The sequence below is a fragment of the Pleurodeles waltl genome, chromosome 1_1, assembly GCF_031143425.1.
Source record: "Pleurodeles waltl isolate 20211129_DDA chromosome 1_1, aPleWal1.hap1.20221129, whole genome shotgun sequence".
In the NCBI taxonomy this organism is placed as follows: domain Eukaryota; kingdom Metazoa; phylum Chordata; class Amphibia; order Caudata; family Salamandridae; genus Pleurodeles; species Pleurodeles waltl.
Genome location: NC_090436.1, coordinates 457,108,476 through 457,130,694, shown reverse-complemented (window position 1 = coordinate 457,130,694; position 22,219 = coordinate 457,108,476).

The window sequence follows — 22,219 nt, the reverse complement described above, 5'->3', positions numbered from 1 at the left end:
GTGGTTGGCCATTTTTTTTAACTGAACTTACTATTAGAGTGTAAGTTACTACAAAAGTGTGAGGTACTACAAAAGTGCAGTTTGTGAATACCAAAAAGTATTACACTTACTCAAAAGTGTAAGTTACCTTTGTGAATTTGACCCTCAAGACTGAGGCACAGATTGACAGACAACGCAGCATCGACATTTCCTGCACTGACTGAAGGGAAAATTACAGCACTGCATCATACTATAAGAACTGGTCTACTGCTGGGGTAATCTGCTGCACTAGCATACAGACAGGTTGTCTTGTGCGATGAGCAACTTGCACCATGGCACTGAGAAGAGGATGCATAGGATTTGTACTGCAGGCACACCTTTCCAATACAAATTCCTTTACACAGACGGGGAAATGCATTGGATGTGAGCTGTGCAAACCAGTAGAGGTGCAATGCATCAGTTTCATAGTGTAATCAACACATTCCCCTTAGTTGATTGGGCTTTATGTCACAACCAATAGATGCATGTGCTGATCCACCCCCATTAACACCTCTTTGACATAAAGTGGCGTAAAGTGGATTCAACATTGTGAAACGGAAACCGTTGCAGATGGGAAGTAAACCACTGTTGCCATTTTTGGGGACGTACTAAAAGGGTCATTGGGGTGGTGGGATGATGGCCTGGATTCTCTTAAGTGTCCACCAGTGGCAGTGTAGTTTAATGCTTACATGTACAAAGTGAAATGTACCTCTCTCCAGCAATTGCTTTTGTCTACTTATCAGGATATGATTTAATGGTTTTATTCAGCACTACCTTGTTGGTAGTCAATCACATAGTGTGTATTTGGAGATATTTTCTTTACAAAATATGATGGGTTACCTTATAGGACATGATGTTGTACACCAATGTAGATATCTGGACATTATATGCTGATTAAACTATTACGTTGATGGGTCACATACAGCTGCAATGTGGCTATTTATAGTGGTACTGGACAAGTATTGCAATAACATGCAATGCACTTTGACTGCCACATTTACATAAGGATGGTGGGGTGTTATTTGGCTTTTACATATTCCTGGTACTCTTTTTTACTGAATGTTGAAGGAAAATGGGAAAAGGTTTGCCCTGCATGGGTGCATATGGGTGTTCCATTGCCAGTGAGTCTATTATGAACATAGTAGGGTTGTTCCAGGTATGAAATGGTGATAGGGATTTTCTACTTTGGGGATGGTAGGCATTAAATGGTTTTTGCATATACCTGGTACTGTTATTTAGTAAACACTGAAGGAAAATGGGCATAGCTGAGCCTTCATGGGGGATTACTAGGTTACATGGTCATTGAATATATTTGGGACTGTATTAGGATGGTACTGGGTAGGAAATGGAAATGTGGGTTTTATAAATTGGGGAAGATGACCGTTCAATAGTTTTTACATACCCTGTCTGCTGAAAAATAGCCTTTTCTGAAGGGTCACCACAAACATTTTGCCTTCCTCCTCCGCGTTTTCTGACCTCGTTTTGGTTGGCTTTAGGAATCTGAGCAGTTTTCCATTGCTAGCCAGTGCTAAAGTGCATGTGCTCTCTCCCTAAACATGGTAACATTGGTTTATATCTAATTGGCATATTTAATTTACTTGTAAGTCCCTAGTAAAGTGCACTACGAGTACCTTGGGTCTGTAAATGAAATGCTACTTGTGGGTCTGCAGCATTGATTGTGCCATCCACATAAGTAGCCCCTTAACCATGTCTCAAGCCTGCCCTTAACAGGGCCTGTGTGTGTAGTTTCACCGCCACTTTGACATGGCATTTAAAACTACCTGTCAAACCTCAACCTCCCCTTTTATTACATATGTCACCCCTAAGGTTGGCCCTAGGTAGCCCAAGGGCAGGGTGCTATGTAAGTAAAAGGCAGGACATGTTCTTGCATGTTTTGCATGTTCTGTTATTGAAAAACTCCCAAAGTCATTTTCACTATTGTGAAGCCTACTCCTCTCATAGGCCAGCATTGGAAATTCCCTTATATATGTTTAAGTGGTAATTTCTGACCTGAAAAGAGTGGCATTGTCATGTCTGGTATGGTTGGAATGCTAGTGAGAAATCCTGATTACTGTTGAAGTTGAATTTAACATTACTGTTGTAGAAAAGCCACTTTTAGAAAGTAGGCATTTCTCTACACTCAATGCTCACTGTGCCTCACAGCTTGCCTCCAATCCACGTCAGGTCTGCGCTGGTTGACAGTTTGCCTTGTGCATTATACCCAGACAGCCATAAACACAGTAAATGCAGCTGCATCTGAATTCATCTGCATACTGATGGGTCTTCTTGGGCAGGTAGGGTGGAGGGGCTCTCACACTTCAAAGGCTAGTGGCGTGACCTCACAAAAAGGACTGATAACCCCCCACAGATCTCCTGGTAGACAGGACTGGGCTGAAAGGGGAACTGGTGCACTTCAAAAGGCACATTTAGGTGTATATACTGGATCTGTGACCCTCCAAATCAGACACTTCTGGACCTACAGCTAGACTCAGTCAGAGGTACTGTCATGCTGTCCAAAGGACTTATCTGGACTGCTTTTCTGGAAGGACTGCTCTCCTGCTTGTTGCCCTGCTGCTTGCAGCTCCCTGACTCTACTCGAAGGACTTTGCCTTCTATCACAAGTAATCTCATAGGGCTTGAACTGAGCTTGCCTCCTGTTGAAGAAGTCTCAGAGCCATCAAAGACTTCAACAGAGAGAGAAAATCTACTGCATCAGAAAATCGATGCAACGCTTGCAAAAAATCGATGCTGCGCCTGTCTCTTGGCTGAAACATTGTTGCATCGCCTACCGTTCGATGCACTGCCTGCTTTATCCTCCGTGCGCATTTTGGATGTTCCATGCATCGTCCCTGGGCATCAAAATATCCCCACCGCAGTAAGGAGCCAAAGCTGAGCACCTGGAAACGAGGCATCGCCTTGCCTGTGAAGAAAGAATCAACACTACACCTCTGTCACGCAGAAAAAATCAATATATCACTTTACTTTTCGATGCATCACCTCGTCTGTGGCCCTCTGTGTTGTTATTTTCTACGCATCCCAGGTACTTTGTGCTAAAAAGATACATTCATTGATTCCTTTGGATTAAAAAGTACCTAAATCTCTAAACAATGATATCTTGACTTGTGCATATTGAATTCTTGTCATTTAAGTCTTATTTTATTCAGATAAATATTAACTATTTTCCTAAACTGGTGTGGAGTAAGTTTTTGGGTGTTTTCACTGTGTTACAGTCTGAGTTATTACACAAATACTTTACACATTGCCTTCAAAGTTAATCCTGTCTGCTCTGTGCCATGCTACTGGAGGGTGAGCACAGGATAATTTAGGCTGTGTTGTTACTTACAATGACTAGGATTGTGGTCCCTACTTGGACAGGGTGCATACCTCTGCCAACTAGAGACCCAATTTCTAACACTGCCATAGTATTTTCATGATTAGTGTAAGGACATGGAGATGCACAATTTCTACATGGGGATAATGGGCTAAAACATATACCTGCCACTGCAGTGTAGCGATGTGTGTTGAGGAAATAGGCATACATCTTTTTTGCATAGGGGGTTAAATGGATGGTATATATACCTGTTACTGTTATTTAGTAAGTGTTGAAGGTAAATGGGAATAGATGTGTGCTGCATGGGGGATTATGGATGTTACATGACCGTTTAATATATCTGGAAATGTATTAGGATTGTTCAAAATAAGCGATAGGGATTTTCTATTGCGGAGATGATGGGTATTATATGGCTTTTTCCTATTCCTGACACTGTTTATTCATGATTACTGTAAGGAAATGGTAATGGTCATAATGATTTCCACATAGGGGGATAATGTGTGTTAAATGGCTGTCACATTTACCTGACACTGTAGTGAAGTGATTTGTGGTGAAAAAATGGGCATGCATATTTTTACATGGGAATGATGGGGGTTAAATGGCAGTTAAATCAATGTTCCCCTACATTCTAATGAAATACTGTCTGGAAAATGGAAATAAATAATATTTACATGGGGTTTTATGGGTGGTAATTGGCTCCTACACTTAAAAAATGAATATTAGTTATTCCTCTTGGGAAAATGGGAATAGTTATTTTCTACAGGAGATGTTGGGAGTTAAATGTCTGTTAAATATACCTGTAACTGTATTTTAGTCATCTGTGTTCGAGGAAATGAGCATACTTATTTTTTACATGGGGGATAATGGGCATTACATGGCCACTGAATATTTTTGAGACTGGATAAGGAATGTTCCAGATAGGGATGATGGGTGTACATTGGCGTCAACATACACCTGTTAGTGTATTTTCATGATTCCTGTAAGGAAATTGTAATAGCTACTTTACTCACAGGGGATAATGGGCTTTAAACAGCTGTTGAATACATTTCCCTCTATTTACTAATGGGTCATGTTAGGAAAGTGGGAATATAAACTGTTTATATGTAGGAATACGGTGGGTAATTGGCTCCTACAAATCACAGGTATGGGAGATGATGAGTGTTAGATAGTAGTTTTACCTGTCACTTTAGTGTGCTGATTCATGTTTTCTATATGAGGATGAGCAGATTAAAGAGATATTGAATATATTTTCCACAATATTCTAATGGGTTCCTGTTAGGAAAATTGGAATAGATAATCTTTAAATGATGGATTATGTGTGGGAAATGTTCAATCCATATCTCGAGCATGATGTTTTATCCACTTGAGATAGTGGAGATAGTGATTTCCTACATGGGGATGGGATCATGTGTGTTAAATGGCTGATGGATATATCTGCCACTGTATTTCAGCGATTTGTGGTAGGAAAATGGGCATATCTATTTTTCACATGGGGTGTTATGGGTGTTAAATGACCAATTAATATTATTGTGATTGTATTAGGCTAATTCCTAGAAGGAGTAGTGATTTTCTTCATGGGGTATGATAGGTGTTAAATGGCTGTTACAGATCCCTGCAACTGCATTTTCATTATTTTTAATGGCTTTGTACAAGGATTATAGGTTTTAAAAGTCTGAAGAATGCATTTGCCACTGTATTCCATTGGCTACTGTCAGGAGAACAGGAATTTGCTAATTTTCACATGGGGGATGATGACTGGCAAATGGCAGTTGCATATCCTGGATATTGGATTTTAGTTATTCTTCATGGGATAATTAGCACAGCCATTTTCTACATGGAGGATAATACACGTTTAATGGTTGCTACATATGCTAAGGACCACTGGAATAATGTGGTTTGAGAGAATTACATAATGCAGCAAGTTTGACAAAATTATGCAACAAGAAAAGGCAAATTATGTGATGTAATGCACCACAATTTGCGATATGATTCACTCATTATTTTGTCACTTTTACATGTTAACACTATCTGGGCAAAGTGTTCACCACACAATTGCCAGTTCGACATCTAAGTACAGCAATAAGCAACAGAAATTTGCCCAAAATGAATGGTCTTCTGCAAATCGGCATCATGAGTTGCTGCAATTTTTTGTGAAAAGTGACAGATCATCCAACAGATGATGGATTGTGTGGCAAATGGGTTTTAAATGGCTATTACATATACCTGCTACTGTTTTTCTACAATTCAATTAAGAAAATAGCAACTGCTATATTTGCTTCTGGGATGGGGGCGTTAGAGGGCTGTTGAATACAATGGCCACTGTATTCTAATATTTCTTGTTAGTAATATAGGAATAGCTATTTTGTACTACATGTGGGGTAGTGGTTGCTAAATGGCTGATACATATACCAGCCATTGTATTTTAGCAATTGCTGAAGGGAAAATTGCAAACCCATGTTCTATATTGGGCTTTTGTGTGTGAAATGGCTGTTGGATATACTTAGGACTGTATTAGGCGTGTTCCATGTACGAAATGGGAATGTGTTTTTTTTTTATTCATGGGGGAGTGATGGCTGTTAAATGGCTGGTGCAAAAACCTGACACTGTATGAGCTTGATTCCTGTAAGGAAAAGGTAGTAGGTATTTTATGCATGGGGACTATGGCTTCAAAGAGTTGATAAACACACCTGCCACAGTTTTCTAATGGTTTCTGTTAGGAAAATGGATATCACTCATTTTTACATGGTTTTGATGGGTGGTAAATTGCTGTTAAATATACCTGGCACTGCATTTGATTAATGGCTGAAAGAAAATGGCTACAGCTGTGTTCTACTTGTGGGATTATGCACGATAATTGGCTGTTTAATATATTTAGGACTGCATTTGGCTTGTTCTAGGTAGGAAATAGTGATAATGATTTTCTACATGAGGATGATAGGTGTTAAATGGCTTCCATCAAAACAGCCACTGTATGTAATTTAGCTGATAAATACGTGTGACCGTATTCATTTTTGTTCTGCCAACAGATGGACTTAATAGGATACTACACACATGGTATGCCCTGCCACAAAATGGCAATAGGTGCATGTGTACTGTACTAAAGTTTTCAAGCTAAGCCCAGTGTTCTTCCAAGGAAGTTTACTCCCAGAAAATTCCATTCCAAGAAATTACTTCAGGTGCATTCTTAGCCAACTGAAGAAAGAGTATCATCTTATATCCGGGCTTCCGTCTCATAAAGTAAATTATACTGAAACCTGATCTGCGTTAACTTTAAAAATGTCAAACACTTCTTTAAAAGAGATGCAATGTGAACTTAACTATCAGCATGTTGCAGATATGATTGAAAATGTATCAAATGCGTGCAGTTCTGATGAGCTAAACATGCATGTTCGACCTGTGACTCTTAAACGAGGTGAACTTTACATCTTTGTGCCTTTTAGTAGTAATCAGGAGAATTATTATTCAAGGGACAGGTACATATGAATTTATGGAGGAATCAATGAGCAAATGACATGGTTCAGAGAAACATAACTGTCCAAAAGGTAGGTTTTGAGTTCTGTAATATTTCGGCCACAATAATTATGCTTAATTAAAATTCCATTTGCCAGCAATGTGCAATACGATTGTGGTTAGAAGCTACTCAGAAAAGCAGTAAGCCAGTGCTATGAGGATCAAGGCAAGCATAGAAGTTAGGTTTGAATATTATACATTTTCTGTGATAGCCAGTGGCAGTTATTGCATTTGGAATGGTGGTACACTATCAATAAAATAGATCGTGGACACCCTATACCTGCAAGGAGAAACTAAAGAAACAGTCCTATTTCAACATCACCTCTCTACTGGGAGAAATAATGTCTCTCAGTCCGTTTTTCGAAACCTGGGACATTCTGATTCATCCTCCTATTGCCTTTCAGATTACCCTTTTCTTCTACACACAATACTGTATCATGTTTGTTCTGAAGCAATCGCTACTTGCATGAGGTGTGCTAAATACAAATACATACATAAATATATTGTTTAAAAATGAAACACTAAAATACGTGATTGTTATGTGCAGATATTTTCAAAGTCTATGTAGCTTACTTTTTGTCCATCTGCATGTGGAACTGTCTTAATTGACTTGAATTCATATTTTGTTCAAGTCAAAGTCTGTTTCAACGAATGCACGTAAAGGGCTTGTACTATATTCTAACTTAAAACTGACTATGAACTTAAGTCTTAGAAGGCTCATGTACTAAAACAAAGTGCTTCTGCATCACAAGCACAGTGTCATATCACTGTTTTTACCATAATGCATTGTGGACGGCTTCTGTAATAGTAATATGCATACCTCATCTAGGTCCGCATTTCAAGCTTGGAGAGGGAGGTAGTAGCCTCTCTCTAGTAATGAACCATCGTTCACCTCCAAGTTGCCAATAACAATGTTGGTGAAGGTGGGTTTTCTGTTCAGTAGATGTGGTATCCCTGCTTCCACTCTCATTAGTTGAGGCATTCACAACCTGATTTATACATGGACGAAAGCTCAGAGGTAGCAGTAGCACCCAGCTCTTCCCCTCACCTATGAGCCTGTGTAATCTAGGATGATTTCCTAGGAGACAGAGGTGGCCTTCATCAAAGACAAACACCAATATATCAGGGTAATCATAATATTTATGAATGCCATTATACCTCTGGACCCCAGCCAGTGTGGAATCCTGGTTATTCCTAGGGAACAACTGGTTTGCATCCGCTATGGATTCCATTTGACTGTTCTGCAAGTCCATTACGCAGAATAGGGACATCACCATATTGGGGGTTACTCTGCCACTACTGCCATTCTCATGCCATTGCCTGGTCATGTTCATAATTTAAGTTAATTACCATAGGCATTGCTGATAGGGAAAAGTAAGGTAGTGGTGGTGATCAAGCCTGAGCAAAGCCTTTGCCTATGGGCAGGTTTAAGAAATGCCCTAGAATGGCACATATGTTTGTGAGGAGAAAACCTCACTCACATTGAGGTACTGCTTCTTACCACATGTAACCTAGAGAAACTGACCATTTGGCACACCACTACTCCATCAATCCTAGATTTTAAATTCTTACCCTATCAAAAATGAGGATCTTCATTGATTCCTTGCCCCTTTTGTCCATATACATAACATTGTCTTCTCTCGGTCACCCTGTGCCTTCAGTAGAGCACAGAAACAATCAATGTCAGCAGTACCACCACACCTCACCAAGTCAGAATACAACTTTTTTTAAAAAAAATATGTTTTTATTACTTTATCAGCCAATTGGCAATAATCAAGTGAAATACAGGTGGTTACATTATGTTTCAGCGTACATATACATAGTAATTGTCTTGTTTGCACATTCTACAAGTCCTATGCGGGCACTCTATGTCCCAACGGGGGTACGATAGAGTGTGCTTTTACAGTACGCAATTAGTTCGCCATGTGCAAAGTTTTTAGAGAAACCGAGAAATATAGAGAGAAGATCTAAAGATAAGAGCTAGAGCGGTTCAGGCGAGCGCAGCCGGGGGGGGGGCGTTACGGAGAGCAGGCAGGAAGAGCCAGGCGCCAGGAGGAGCGCGACCACCATCTCCAGCTTCACGACAAGCCCACATTCCAATCCAAGTGTCACCGCCACCCCCGCGGTCCCACGGGATTACTAGGAAAAAGCAGTGGTCCAGCCCAAGTTTGAGATGAGGGCGACGGTGCAGAGATAACGGGCCGAAAGGGGGAGACCGGCGGCACCCCGTACCCTCAGAATCCACCACGTGACTGCGCATTCCAGCCCCCCAGCATCCGGGCCATTCCCACAGGGCGTATTACAATGTTTATGTTGGGTTACATCCTATCCTGTGTGTATCAGTGAGCATCTATATTGATGTTTTAGATTTACTACTGTAATATCAGGTAATATCTTTTTCTTGTTATTTTAGGGAGGGCGTTCATCATCTTTGTTTTCTGCTGCAATCACAAACGAATTCCAAGTATCTAGGCCTTTAACCAGGATACCTTTGTCCAATAAGTTCTGTAGAGTCTGCGCCTCTGCTTTAGCCCACCGTATCAGTTCCTCCCGCCATTGTGCGACGCTGGGAGCACTCAGTGCTTTCCCCTTCATGGCTATGAGGCGCCTGTACAGCACTAATGCGAGGGGGATACACTGATATGTTCGTTTGCGTTTTTTGGGACAAGGTCCTATGCCCAGTAGGCATAAGTCAGGGCTGGGGGATAGTGTAGTGTCTGTCCAATCGGCAAGTAAAGTTATTATGTCAATCCATGTATTATGAATTGGGAGACATTCCCATGTCATATGATAGAAAGTGGCCTCTTCTGTGCCGCATCTGGGGCATGTCTGTGGCGATCGGGGGAACATACGTGTTATGCGATGCGGTGATAAGTATGTCTAATGCACGTAATTAAACTGCGTGTACCGGAAGCGGGGGTTGCGAGAAACCTCGTAAGTAATTTTCATAGCCTGTTCCCATGAGTTTAGTGTTAGGAGTTCAGGTAACATGCAATCCCATCTATTTTTTGCCTGTTCCTGTTTGTGTTCGGTCTGGGCAGCGAGGATGTTGTATATATTCGATATGCTTGTTGGGACGGTGATGTTCCCCAACAGCTCGTGGAGCAAAGGGGAGACATCAGGTCCTAAATTGCCGCTTTTCCACCAAGCTCGCATCGCCTGTCGCACTGCTCCGTAAGCTATGAATCCACCTTGACCTAACGCATGTTTGTCTGCCAGTGCCTCATATGTTTGGTGTTGCCCATCTTGGTAAATGTCCCCAAGTGTGTGTATGCCTCTGCTTCCCCATGTGTTCAGGCCCACCTTGGTCGCTATTTTCGCCAGTGTCGGTTGAGCCAACAGTGGGATCCTCGGGGAATATTGTGGGTTTTTATCACGTAGTAGTGCATATCAGCCCCAAGCCCAGTGTGCAGTGGTCAGCAGCATATTGCGTGTGTGTTTGGGACCGACGCAGTTCATGAGATATTGCAGAACCTCGGTACCACCGAGGTCCAGTAACACCCTCTGTGTTTCCGCTCCGGTGGGGTTCCCAATCCAATTAGATATCCATTGTAACTGGGCAGCTGCATAGTAGGCTTCGAATTTGGGGGCCCCCAGATCCCCAATTTAAGCGGTTGAAGCACTTTAGTTAACGCGACACGTCTGCGGCCATTGCCCCATATTAGATCCATTAGTAAACTGTTCAGGTGTTTGAAAAAGGAGCCAGGCAATACCAGCAGCAGTGCCATGAAGAAATAAAGGAGGCGCGGCAGTACTATCATCTTTGCTATGGCTACTCTGCCCATTGGAGACAGTGGGAGTGAGCACCAGAAGGGCAGGGAGCCCCTAGTTGAGCTAATCACTTGGCTGAGGTTACCATCTCTTAAATCACGACTATCATGGTATATATTTATACCCAGATATTTAAATGTGGTGTAGCACCATTTCAGATCACCCAGGCTTGTTTGCGTTCTAAATACTTCGGGACCGGGCGCATAGTTAATATGCACGATTTTGCCCAGTTCACCGTTAACCCGGCCACCAAACCAAATTTTTGTAAGAGATCCAATAGGCCCGGCAGGGCCTCAGCGTGATCTCGGAGGAAAATCAACGCATCGTCTGCATATAGGGATACTATCCGATGTGTTCGGCCATCCAGGACGCCCCAGGCAGGGGCCATTGTGCGGAGACGGGCGGCCTGTGGCTCAATAGCTAGTGCGAATAAGAGCGGGGATAGTGGGCATCCCTGTCTGGTACCTCTTTCTATGTTGAATGTCTCGGAAATCGTGTCACCCGTCTTGACCCTAGCCGTTGGGCTAGAGTATAACACTCTCACCCAGCCAATATAAGTTTGACCGAAGCCCATGCCACAAAGTGTTTCTGTTAGGAACGGCCATCCCAGCGTGTCAAATGCTTTTTCTATGTCTAGTGAAACTGATACTTGGTGCCATTCACCTTCAGGAGAGTTTCCCATCAGGCACAGTAAATTCCTAATGTTACTAAACGTGCTGCGACCAGGGATGAAGCCTGATTGGTCTTGATGGACCAACTCCGAAACGCATGGAAGCAGGCGGTTGGCTAGTATTTTGCCGAGTAGTTTGCAATCTGTATTTAGCAACGATAATGGCCTATACGAGCAAACGTCCAATGGGTCGTGGCCTGCTTTCGGCAGTACTGCTATCAGCGCCTCGCGGCACGTATCAGGGAACTGGCCCCGTTTTAGAGCTTCCTTTAACATTGCTACATATGGGGCTAATGTCTGGGATGGAAACGTGCTGTAGTATTCAATGGGTATACCATCACTGCCGGGTGCTTTGCCATCTGTTAATTGCTGCAGTGCTCGTTGGATTTCAGTTATGTCTATCGGTCTGTCTAGCTCTGTCACCTGTGTGGCTGTTAGGCGGTTCAGGGTGATGCCGCTGAAGAAGTCATTTAGTTGTGCGTTAGTAGGTGGAGGACTTGCCTGGTATAATGAGCTGTAGTACTCTTTAAAAGCATTATTTATCTCCGCCTGTGTGTTAACTATCAGTCCTGTTTCCAGACAAATAGCGCCAATGGGAGGGTTCCGAGGTTCATTATTTGTGAGCCATGATAATAATTTACAGGATCTGTTGCCTTCTGCATGTGTGCGGGCCATGTAATGTCGGTAGTCAAAATGTCTGAGTCGGCTGTCTGTCTCAGTCCAAGTCAGAATACAACTTGATAGACTTTCGTCTCTGTCTCCTTAACTCCAAAAGTTATTGGTCAATCCGAGAATTTCTGTTTATGAAATACATGATAAAAGGGAACTTCACTGCATTTGTCAAGGGAAAGCTCAACTTGACTGCCAACTGAATAGACTCTCTAAATAATCCTCACCATCCTTTCCACTGGTCCATTCACTTCCATTTCATGTAACATAATGCACCATGTGGTATTCCTCTATGTTTAAAACATTTTGTTTCTTCAAAATAAACTGTACAACACTATCTGACACCAACATCCTCCCAAAAACCTATTTCTTTAAATTTTAAACTCACTGCTCCACAAAATAATTAACTTAAAATACAGCATACTTTTACTCGCTAGTAAACACCAAACTCACCATAATGTCAGTTGCCAGCTTATGCTATGGCCAAGCCAGATACACATAAAAAACCTGAAAGAAACTCACACCTCAGTGTTCTTATCACCAATCATGCATTCCCCTTTTAAAGGCCTTCACTTTCACTTCTCTGCCACCAGAAAAACACTAAAAGACCTTTGTTTTTTCTGTTTGTAACATAGAGTCATGGAAAACGTGGTTAAAGTAATGCTATAGTTAGGCAAATATGTGAGTAACACCGTTAATGTTTTAAACAAAAAAAACACAGAAATTCACCTGTTATAGTTAGCAGAACTAGCTATAACTTGGCCCCCGCCATGCACTGCTTCTGACAGCACATATTACATCACTCACAACATGTTCTATGACATCATTTATGACATCACTGATGACATCTCAGATGACATCAATTGTAACATAATTGATGACATCACTGATGACATCATACAATGAGCGTGTTAGTATGTTTTATAGTTTACATAGTGGCAGGTAACTACCACATTACTTTTCTACTCTATTTTGTATAGCCTGTATCCAGCTAATGGGTTCAAGTGTTTACACAATGCATGTGCTTCTAGTGCATCATACGTGTGTACAGCTATTTAACACATTATAAATCTCTGTATTGAAGAGTAACTCTGTGTGCAGGTGACAGATGAATTATGTTCAGCATGTTCCACATACGTTTTTTGTTCTGCAGAAAAAGTTTCCAACAGGGCAAAGGTTCTACATAGTGGATACTAAATATTATAACCAGCCCCTGAATTATTAGTGTCATCATAGTATGACAATTTCTACATAACATAGAAGTCTCCGTGCACCAGGTACTAACCCATGCACAAGTGCTTGTTTAGCTTCGAAAGATGGGCTATCTGTAACGTTTCCACCACAGAATGAGGGCTGCAGGCATCATCTTTAGCACCTTCAGACCTTGGTTATTTTAAGCAAATAGTGTCTCTTTTTGACAAGTGTTGCAAAGAGTGAACACTGTTCTAAACAGATACTTTGTTAGTACTCTGTAATGTATTTCTCATGAGAGTTGCATATCTGCAAAAAGTGTGGTTCAGAAAAACACTCTCCATAGTGTAAACGCTGTTTACACAATCCACATTTCTACTCATCTCAACTTAATTTCTCAGTGTAGGTTTAGTGACTGTGAGGAGTTTGATACAGATAAACAATGTCCATAGGAGGGCATTAATTTTGGAACAGATGTTGAGTATCTTGATGAACTTGGCTTTCTCTGAACAGTTATATGCATATTGAGCAATTAAGTTTTCCCATATATCTATGGTTGATTGTTAACATTAATGAGGCTTCCCGTGAAATGTACGGTATACGGTCAATGTTGCATTCAACACATGCCTGCTGCACTTAAGGTAGTTGCAGCCATGATGGCATTATTGATGCTTCATATTGTTCTGAGATATCATGATTGATTTTGTAAATGAGGTCACAGAACATGTCATGAGTCATGTAATATGTGAGGTCATAAGTAGTGCATGGCGACGGAGCAGGTTTACTTAGTTCTGCTAACTATAACTGGTCAATTTCTGTCTTTTTTTTTAGCTTAAAACATTAATGTTCTCACTGACATAGTCACCTAACTATAATGTTGATTTAACCTTTGTTTTTTTTCTGTGAATTTCAACTTTTTTTAAGCAAAAACAGATCTTTTTATCACACGTAACTATAACATTACTCTAAGCTGAGGTTTTTTTAGGGAATTTCTATTTTTTAACATAAAGTAATAGCTTATTACTATGCATAAATTTGAGGCAAGGTCCTGGGGTAAACCTCCCACAGGCAGCCAATCCCACACTGTGCACAGCCTTTGACCTTACACAGCAGGGGGTTGGGAACAGGGCCTGGCCTGTGGCTGGCCCTGTGTTCAACCTACCCAGAGGCATCTGGCTCCATGCTGTGCATGGCCTTTTGTCGCATGCAGGATGGGGTTGGCCACAGGGCCTGGTTTGTATTCAGGCCCGGTGTCCAATTCCAAGGAGACACCCACCTGAGGCAACCAATATCATGCCATGCACAACCTTTGGGAAGATGGTTAGAGCTAGAAAGAATTGCAGCATGGATGAAGACTTTAAAAACAATGTTGATGATCTAACACAACATTTTCTGATAAGAGGCTACAGTAGAGGGATTGTATTGAATGCCAGTAAAATAGTTTTGAACCTGGATAGAAGGGATAGTCTTAAGCAGAGAAGACTAAGACTTCTACCTTTGGCAAAGAAATAAGGTCAGTTATCACTTACTGTAACTACATAACAACATAGAGAGGCACTGGCACCTATTATAAGATGATCAAAAACTTAGACCCTTTATGCATCCTAGACCCTATTTGACTTTCCAGAGGGGTCAGACCATTAGAAATTTTCTGAGTAGACCATTAGAAATTTTCTGAGTCCCAATTACTTTTTTACCCAGACGAAGGAAACATGGCCAATGTGGGATATGTAAAATAGCAAGAGATAAAACTGTGCTGTTCAGCTACAATGGGAGTTGTACATAGAAGATCAATAACAATATAAATTGGGCCACCAGATTTGTTATATATGTACCGACATGCAGATGTGATAAAATATATGTGGGTAGTACCATTCATCCACTGCACAAAAGAATAATGGAGCTCTTCAGGGCAGTTAAGCAAGGCAACTGGAAATCACCATTTGCGACTCATACATTATAATGGTATAAGCAGGATACTCATCAGACTTTTGCATTTCATGGTATTGAAATGGTTCATATGGATGCTAGGGGAGAGAACCGACAGCTGAAACTGGGAAAGTGGGAAGTACTTTGGATACTAAGACTGAAAGCAATGTGGGTCTCAATGTGGATAATGAATTGCATTATTTTCTGGGTGAGTAAGTCCAGTAGTTTCCCAATTAGGAACGGAGGACCAAAGTTGTTACATTATTTGTGCATCATATATAGATGGTGCAGTACATGATATAGCCAGATGGCAATTGAATACATATAACAGTTTAATATTGAACAAATAAAATGTCATGCAATGATCATATTGAAAAAAAGTATCCTCTGACGTCAAGACTTTGAACCTTATCCCCACCCCCAAATTCTTTGTTTTATATATGCGTTAATTTTGTTACATGTTCATTAATCAACTTGATGTATTCTTGCATCTTAGTGAGCCCTACCCTTTATCTACTCTCCTCTCTTCTGCATGTTGGACTAACACTGTGCCTTCAGACTGTACTGGTGTGATGTTGTTACTATGACTTCTGTTCACAAGAAGATCTACTAATACGAAATGTCTACAGGACGAAATCTTTTAGGAATAAGTGTTATTATAGTTGGAGATGTACAAGAGATTTGCCTTATTCATGACCTATTGGACAGTGCTTGAATTCAAGAGAACATTTCCTACCCACAATGGACTACGACGGATCTCATGCAACTCTAGCCTGACGTTTGTATTCATTTTAGGCAATATAGTACTTATAGCAGTTTTGACGAAATTCTATCTTTTTCATGAACTATTGAGTAGGGGTTGACTTCAAGAGATTATTACTAAATTATTATACACATTGGATTAGGACGGTGTCACACAATGATTACGACGATGTCACACAACTATAGTCCTTTGTTTGTGTTTATGTTAGGTGACAATGGGGGTTATTCTAACTTTGGAGGAGGTGTTAATCCGTCCCAAAAGTGACGGAAAAGTGACGGATTTACCACCAGCCGTATTACGAGTCCATTATATCCTATGGAACTCGTAATACGGCTGGTGGTATATCCGTCACTTTACCGTCACTTTTGGGACGGATTAACACTCCTCCAAAGTTAGAATAACCCCCAATGTGTTTATAGCAGCTCTGATAAAATTCTGTTTTTCTTCCAAAATTAATTTATATTATTAGATCAAGAAAATGACCATTAGTCAACAGACTTTGAAATGGAGTTTCCTCTATGTATGTGCCAACATAACTGAATAGACCAGTAGAAGAAATACTATCCTTTTAAGATGGCGGCTCACTTTTTACTGCAGTTATGAGTTGCTGGTCCTTTGCTGATGTTACTGTCTCATAACTTCCTATAAATGCAATACCCAATACGACGGTCAAGCAACATGCCGTTTTTGTAACCCGTGATACTTCACGTGGTAAAACGGAACTTCTTTCCAGGGTAAGTGGGCTTATGTACGGTTTGTATATGATCTGGACTTTGATATAAAATATATTGGCTGGTAGATGATGTTTGGTTTTGTGTATTACATAACAGTATACTTGTGCTAAACTGAAAGGATATTGTATACTTAACTCCATACTACGTTATTTAGGTGAGTGTGCACAAGTGGATGCACGGTGTACTGTGTACAATGGACGTAGGAGTCAGTTTGATTTTGATACTTTATATACACCACGGATAGTCAAGGAATGTAATTCAGTGCCGGGGTGGCGCAATTTAGCTTTAACTGGAGCTTGAGGTGAGCAGCATGGTAATTTGGATATGAATCAAGTTAAGTACTCACTTTACAACCGGGATACATAGTGTAGCATGTATTTGAATGTACAGACACTTGCTGACACTTGCTGATGCTTGAAGTGAACACTGTGGTTTTACTTTCCACTCTTATTTGACTTGATGCTGGGTAATTATATGTACATGTTTTAAGTATATACTACAGTCTTATTTCGTTTTAATTTCTTTCTCTTTACATTTTGGTTTGGCTCTGTTGGGATCTGTTTTTTCATTCTATCTGTACTCATTCTGATGCATATTAGGATGATATGCGTTGATCTACAATAAGAGCACATGGGGTGTCTCTGGTGATGGTGTGTACTTTGTCATAAAGAGTACTCCTGATTGATAGAAATGGGGTCTTTGGTTGGCAGGCAGATTGTCCTCTGTTCAAGCAAGCACCGTCACTCTAGTCAGGGCAAAGGAGAAACACACCCAGGTTAACCTCTGCTCACCAAATTGGTAGCTTGGCACGGGCGGGAAAGGCTTAACCCAGAGGCAATGTGTATAGTATTTGTACCAACACACACAATATTACAGAGAAAACACCACAAAAAGGACTCAACACCAGGTTAGACAAATAGGCAATATTTATGTGAGTACAACAAAATCAAAATGACAAAAACCCAACATACACAAGCAAAGTTAGGAAATTTTAAAGATTAAACTTCAATATAACGCTTAGAAACACAAATGCTGGGTCTGCTGCAGTTTCAGTTCTGGTGCTGCAGAGACAAAGGAGCTGAGGCATTGCTGCGAGGCATCGGGTCCTTGCTGCGGAGCTGTGGAGGAGAGGCAGCATCGGTGCGAAATGCTGGATACACGCACTTCCAGCAGAGTCGCTATCCGGCTGTCACGGAGTGGTGCGACAAAGTTGGGTGTCACTGACATCAGTAATATGGCAAAACGGGACTTCACAGAGTCGTGGACTTCACTGACGCTGTAGGCCTGCAAGGTCGTCACACTCCAGCAAGGACCACAGCTTCAGTTGCAGGCGGTGGCGATGAATCCGGCAGAGGCATCAGTCCGAAGTCGTGTGAAGTCTGTGCACTTGGTTTTTCATGTTTTTTTTACCAGCTTCTCCTTTCAAGGGCCCAGGGACTGGATTAGGCACCACTTGGCAGGGCAGGAGTCTCAGAAGATAGTCCAGGTGATGGTAGAGGAAATCTTTGATAGCCCTGAGACTTCAGAACAAGGGGCAACCTCAGTCTAAGTCTTTGGAGATAACTCACAAGCAGGAATATACCACAAAGTCCAGTCATTGTCCCCTTTCTCGGGCAGAAGCAGCAACTACAGGATAGCTCAACAAAGCACAGTCACAGGCAGGGGCAGCATTGCTCCTTCAGCACTTCTCCTGGCAGAAGTTGCTCTTGCATCCTTGAAGTAATCTGAAGTCTGGGGTGGTTTTGGCTCCAATACTTGTACCAATTTCTGCATTTGAAGTTGCCCAACTTCAAAGAAAAGCCTCTGTTGTTTACAAGATCCTGCATTGCCCAGGCCTGGCAAGAGACACACACCAGGGGGTTAGAGACTGCATTGCATGAGGGCAGGCACAGCCCTTTCAGGCGTTAGTGACCACTCCTCCCTCCTCTCTAGCCCAGATGGCCCATTAGGATATGCAGGCTACACCCCAGCTCCCTTTGTGTTACTGTCTAGTGGAGATGCACAAATAGCCCAATTGCCAGTCTGACCCAGACAAGGAATCAACAAACAGGCAGAGTCACAGAATGGTTTAAGCAACAAAATGCCTACTTTCTAAAAATGGCATTTTCAAACTAACAATCTAAAATCCACACTAAAAGGTGTATTTTTAAATTGTGAGTTCAGGGACCTCAAACTACAGATTTCTATCTGCTCTCAAAGGGAAACTGCACTTTAAGGATATTTAAAGGCAGCCCCCATGTTAACCTATGAGACAGATAGGCCTTGCAACAGTGAAAACTGAATTTGGCAGTAATTCACTGTTAGGAAATGTAAAAACATACCAATACATGTCCTACCTTTAACATACACTGCACTCATGGGGCTACCAAGGGCTTACCTTAGGGGTGCCTTGCCTGTAAAAAAAATGAGAAGGTTTAGGCTTAGTAAAATTCACATCTTTATCACTGTCAGATTTTTCTTCTTTTGGTCTTGTTTTAAATAGATAAATATTGGCTATTTTTCCTAAAACTGGTGTGGTGTCCTTTTGTAGTGTTTTCAATGTATTACTGTGTGCTATGTGCAAATGTTTTACTCATTGCTTCTGAGATAAGCCCGACTGCTTATGTCAAGCTACCAAGGGGGTGAGCAGGGGTTATCTGAGTGGGTATCTCCCTTATCCTGACTAGAGTGAAGGTCCCTACTTGGACAGGGTGCAAACTGACTGTCAACTAGAGACCCCATTTATAACACTCTAATTTTGCTAGAAATGGTTTGTTTTGGTAGAAAGTAATTGTTATTAGTAAAGTCAACCCTAACCACTGTGTTACTCTCTGAATCCTGAGTTTATGCTTCCCCAGACTAAGTACCCTTAAAAATGCCTACCAATATGTATGAGATGTGAATCATACCTGTGTAGTCCCCTTTGTCGTAGGTAACATTTTGTATACACTAATTTAGACATGTATTATTCATTTTCTCTGTATGCATGTGTAATATAAAGTGCTCTAACACCCTACGCTGGTAAGAGGGGAGCCATAAAACAAACAAAATACATGTGAGAGGTTAACCTTCCCAAAAACTGGAGCAACCAAGGATTACCTGTCAGGTCAATTGAAAACTACCATAAACCTGTGGCAAAGTTATCCTTTAAACCTTTGTTGATTACATTAAAATAAGACGTTATGAGCAACTGGAGTGGTCCATTTTCATAAATGGCACACAAAAAGGATATAAAAATATATTTCAGTTTAATAAATAAAACAATACCAAAAACATAAAAATCCATTCAGTAGAACCGGAGAAAATTAATTTTAAAGGTTTTAAAGAAAATAGCACCAAAAGGCATACATAGTCAACTGTTGGTATCCGGTTGTGCCAGACCAGTACAAAGTCAAAAGTTCAGGGTGACCACGCTGGAGCGTGGGCTAACTAGGGGAACACAGTTAGGCCCGCTGAACAAAAGTAACAGTAATCCTGGTTTGCGAAGCATTGCGAGGATCCACGTCGAAAATGCGTCAAGCAGCCGAGGCAATGCATCAGTTCTGTGATAAGGCTGCAGTGCGAGAATCTGTTACTTTGACGTTGATGTTCCGGTCAATGGGGCTTGCAATGCGAAGTCTTGTTTCAGGGATGTGACGCACACCCGGGGTGATTCACTGGTTCTAAAGAGCTGCAAGGCTGAAATGTGGAGTCCAGCGTCGTCATCAAGTCTGCCATCAACAAGAGATGTGACGGCCTGCACCAGGGAAATTTAACAGAGCAGCAGTTCTGAAGGTGATGCAGGTTGCAGTTGTGATACAAGTCTTTGCAATTCATCAAATTCCGGCAGCGGCGGTGATACATCGGTTCTTCTCGGGTTTGCACCACGCAGCAGAGGAGATGCATTGGTTCCAAAGGATCTACAGGGTGGTAGGCCACCTCAGGCCCACTCCGAAGGGTCCCTGGCTGGGGTGGCGCCACATGGCAGGGCAGACTCACAGATGGCAGGCTCCAGGTGCAGATGCAAAGGTGTTGGAAGGGTATGTCCCTGCCACTTCAGATCAGGAAACCAGCCAACCAGCCCTTGGAGTCACTCTGGGTTATGGGTTCAAGAGATGAAGGTCTGGTCCTTCTTGCTCAGGCAAGGGGGCATCAGACAGCAGGTCAGCAAAGTAGGAGTCCAGTAGAGTGTACTACAGAAGAATAGCAGTCCTTCAGCAACATAGCTGTCCCTCTTCCTAGCAGAGTATCCACAGGTTCAGAAGTGTATTAAGGTGGTGGTGTCTGAGGTCCATCTTTTATATCCTGGTGCCCTGGTTCTGGAAGGTGGGAGAAACTTCTAGACAGTGGTTTTGAAGGGCAAGGAATTCTCTGTCTCCTCTGCCCTGATTCCAAGCTGACTGGAGTGACAATGCAGGATCGTTAGGCCCTTTGTGTGTGTACAGGACACAGCCTATTCAGGTTTAAGTGAGGCTGTGTTCAGCTCCTTCCTCCCATTCTGCCATTGATGGCTCATCAAGACACACACAAGCTCCCACTGTGTGTGATTTGTTAGGGGGAATAAAGAAAGCCCAACTGCACCTAGCCATGTGGTTAGAAACAGGCTGCAGGCACCAAACAGTTGAGGCAGGAAAATGCCATCTTTCTAGAAGTGGCACTTTGAACATTTTAATTTAACATTCGACTTTACCATAAGTTAGTTTTACAAAAGGTTCCAGAGACACCAAACATGAATTAGTGGTCCCTTCCCATTTGGAAATTGAACTTATAAATTGTAATAAGGCAACTCCAATGTTATCCTATGGGAGAGATAGGCCCTGCCATAGTGAAAACTGTATTTAAGAGTTTTTTTACTACCAGGACATGTAAAACTTAACAGTATATGTCCGACCTTTTAAATACACTGCATCCTGATGCACCCTGCACACTGGGCTGTCCAGGGCCTACCGTAGTGGTGACATATGAATAAAAAGTGAAGGTTAGGGCCTTTCCAAAGGTGAATTTTGCCAGGTCAAAATGGCAGATTATTGTACACATAGGCTCTGCGCTTGCAGTCCTGAGACATGTTTAAAGGGGTATTTAAGTGGGTGGCACAATCAGTGCTGTAGACCCACTACTAGTATTTCATTTACAGTCCCTGGGCACAGGTAGTGTCACTTTACTAGGGACTTATAAGTAAATTAAATATGCCAATTGGGGTTAAACCAATATTACCATGTTTAGAGGAGAGAGCAGAAACCCTTTAGCATTGGTCAGCAGTGGTAGAGTGCACAAAGTCCTAAAACCAACGAAACCAAATTCAGCAAAAAGTAGAAGGAGGGAGGCAAAAAATGTTTGAGGGTGACCCAGCAGAAAGGGCCAGGTCCAACACTGGTCATCAAAATATTAGAAGGTTAAACATAAGTGTAGGAGTAAATATAGTTGTTAGAAAATCTAAATGTGTATATTTACTTTTGTAAGTCAGGCCCATAGTATTCCGACATAACTGTAAAATAATCTTATATATATGCTTAAAGTTTACTGATAAACCCTACTTTAAAAGTATAACATTATTTTTAAAATGTGGTGTCTGGTATTAACAAAACAGGTCGTCAAAGCATTAAGCTCCAAAAAATGTATTCTGTATTATAAAAAGGACTCAATCCATAGCCAAGGACTGACAGCTGTCTAGCAAT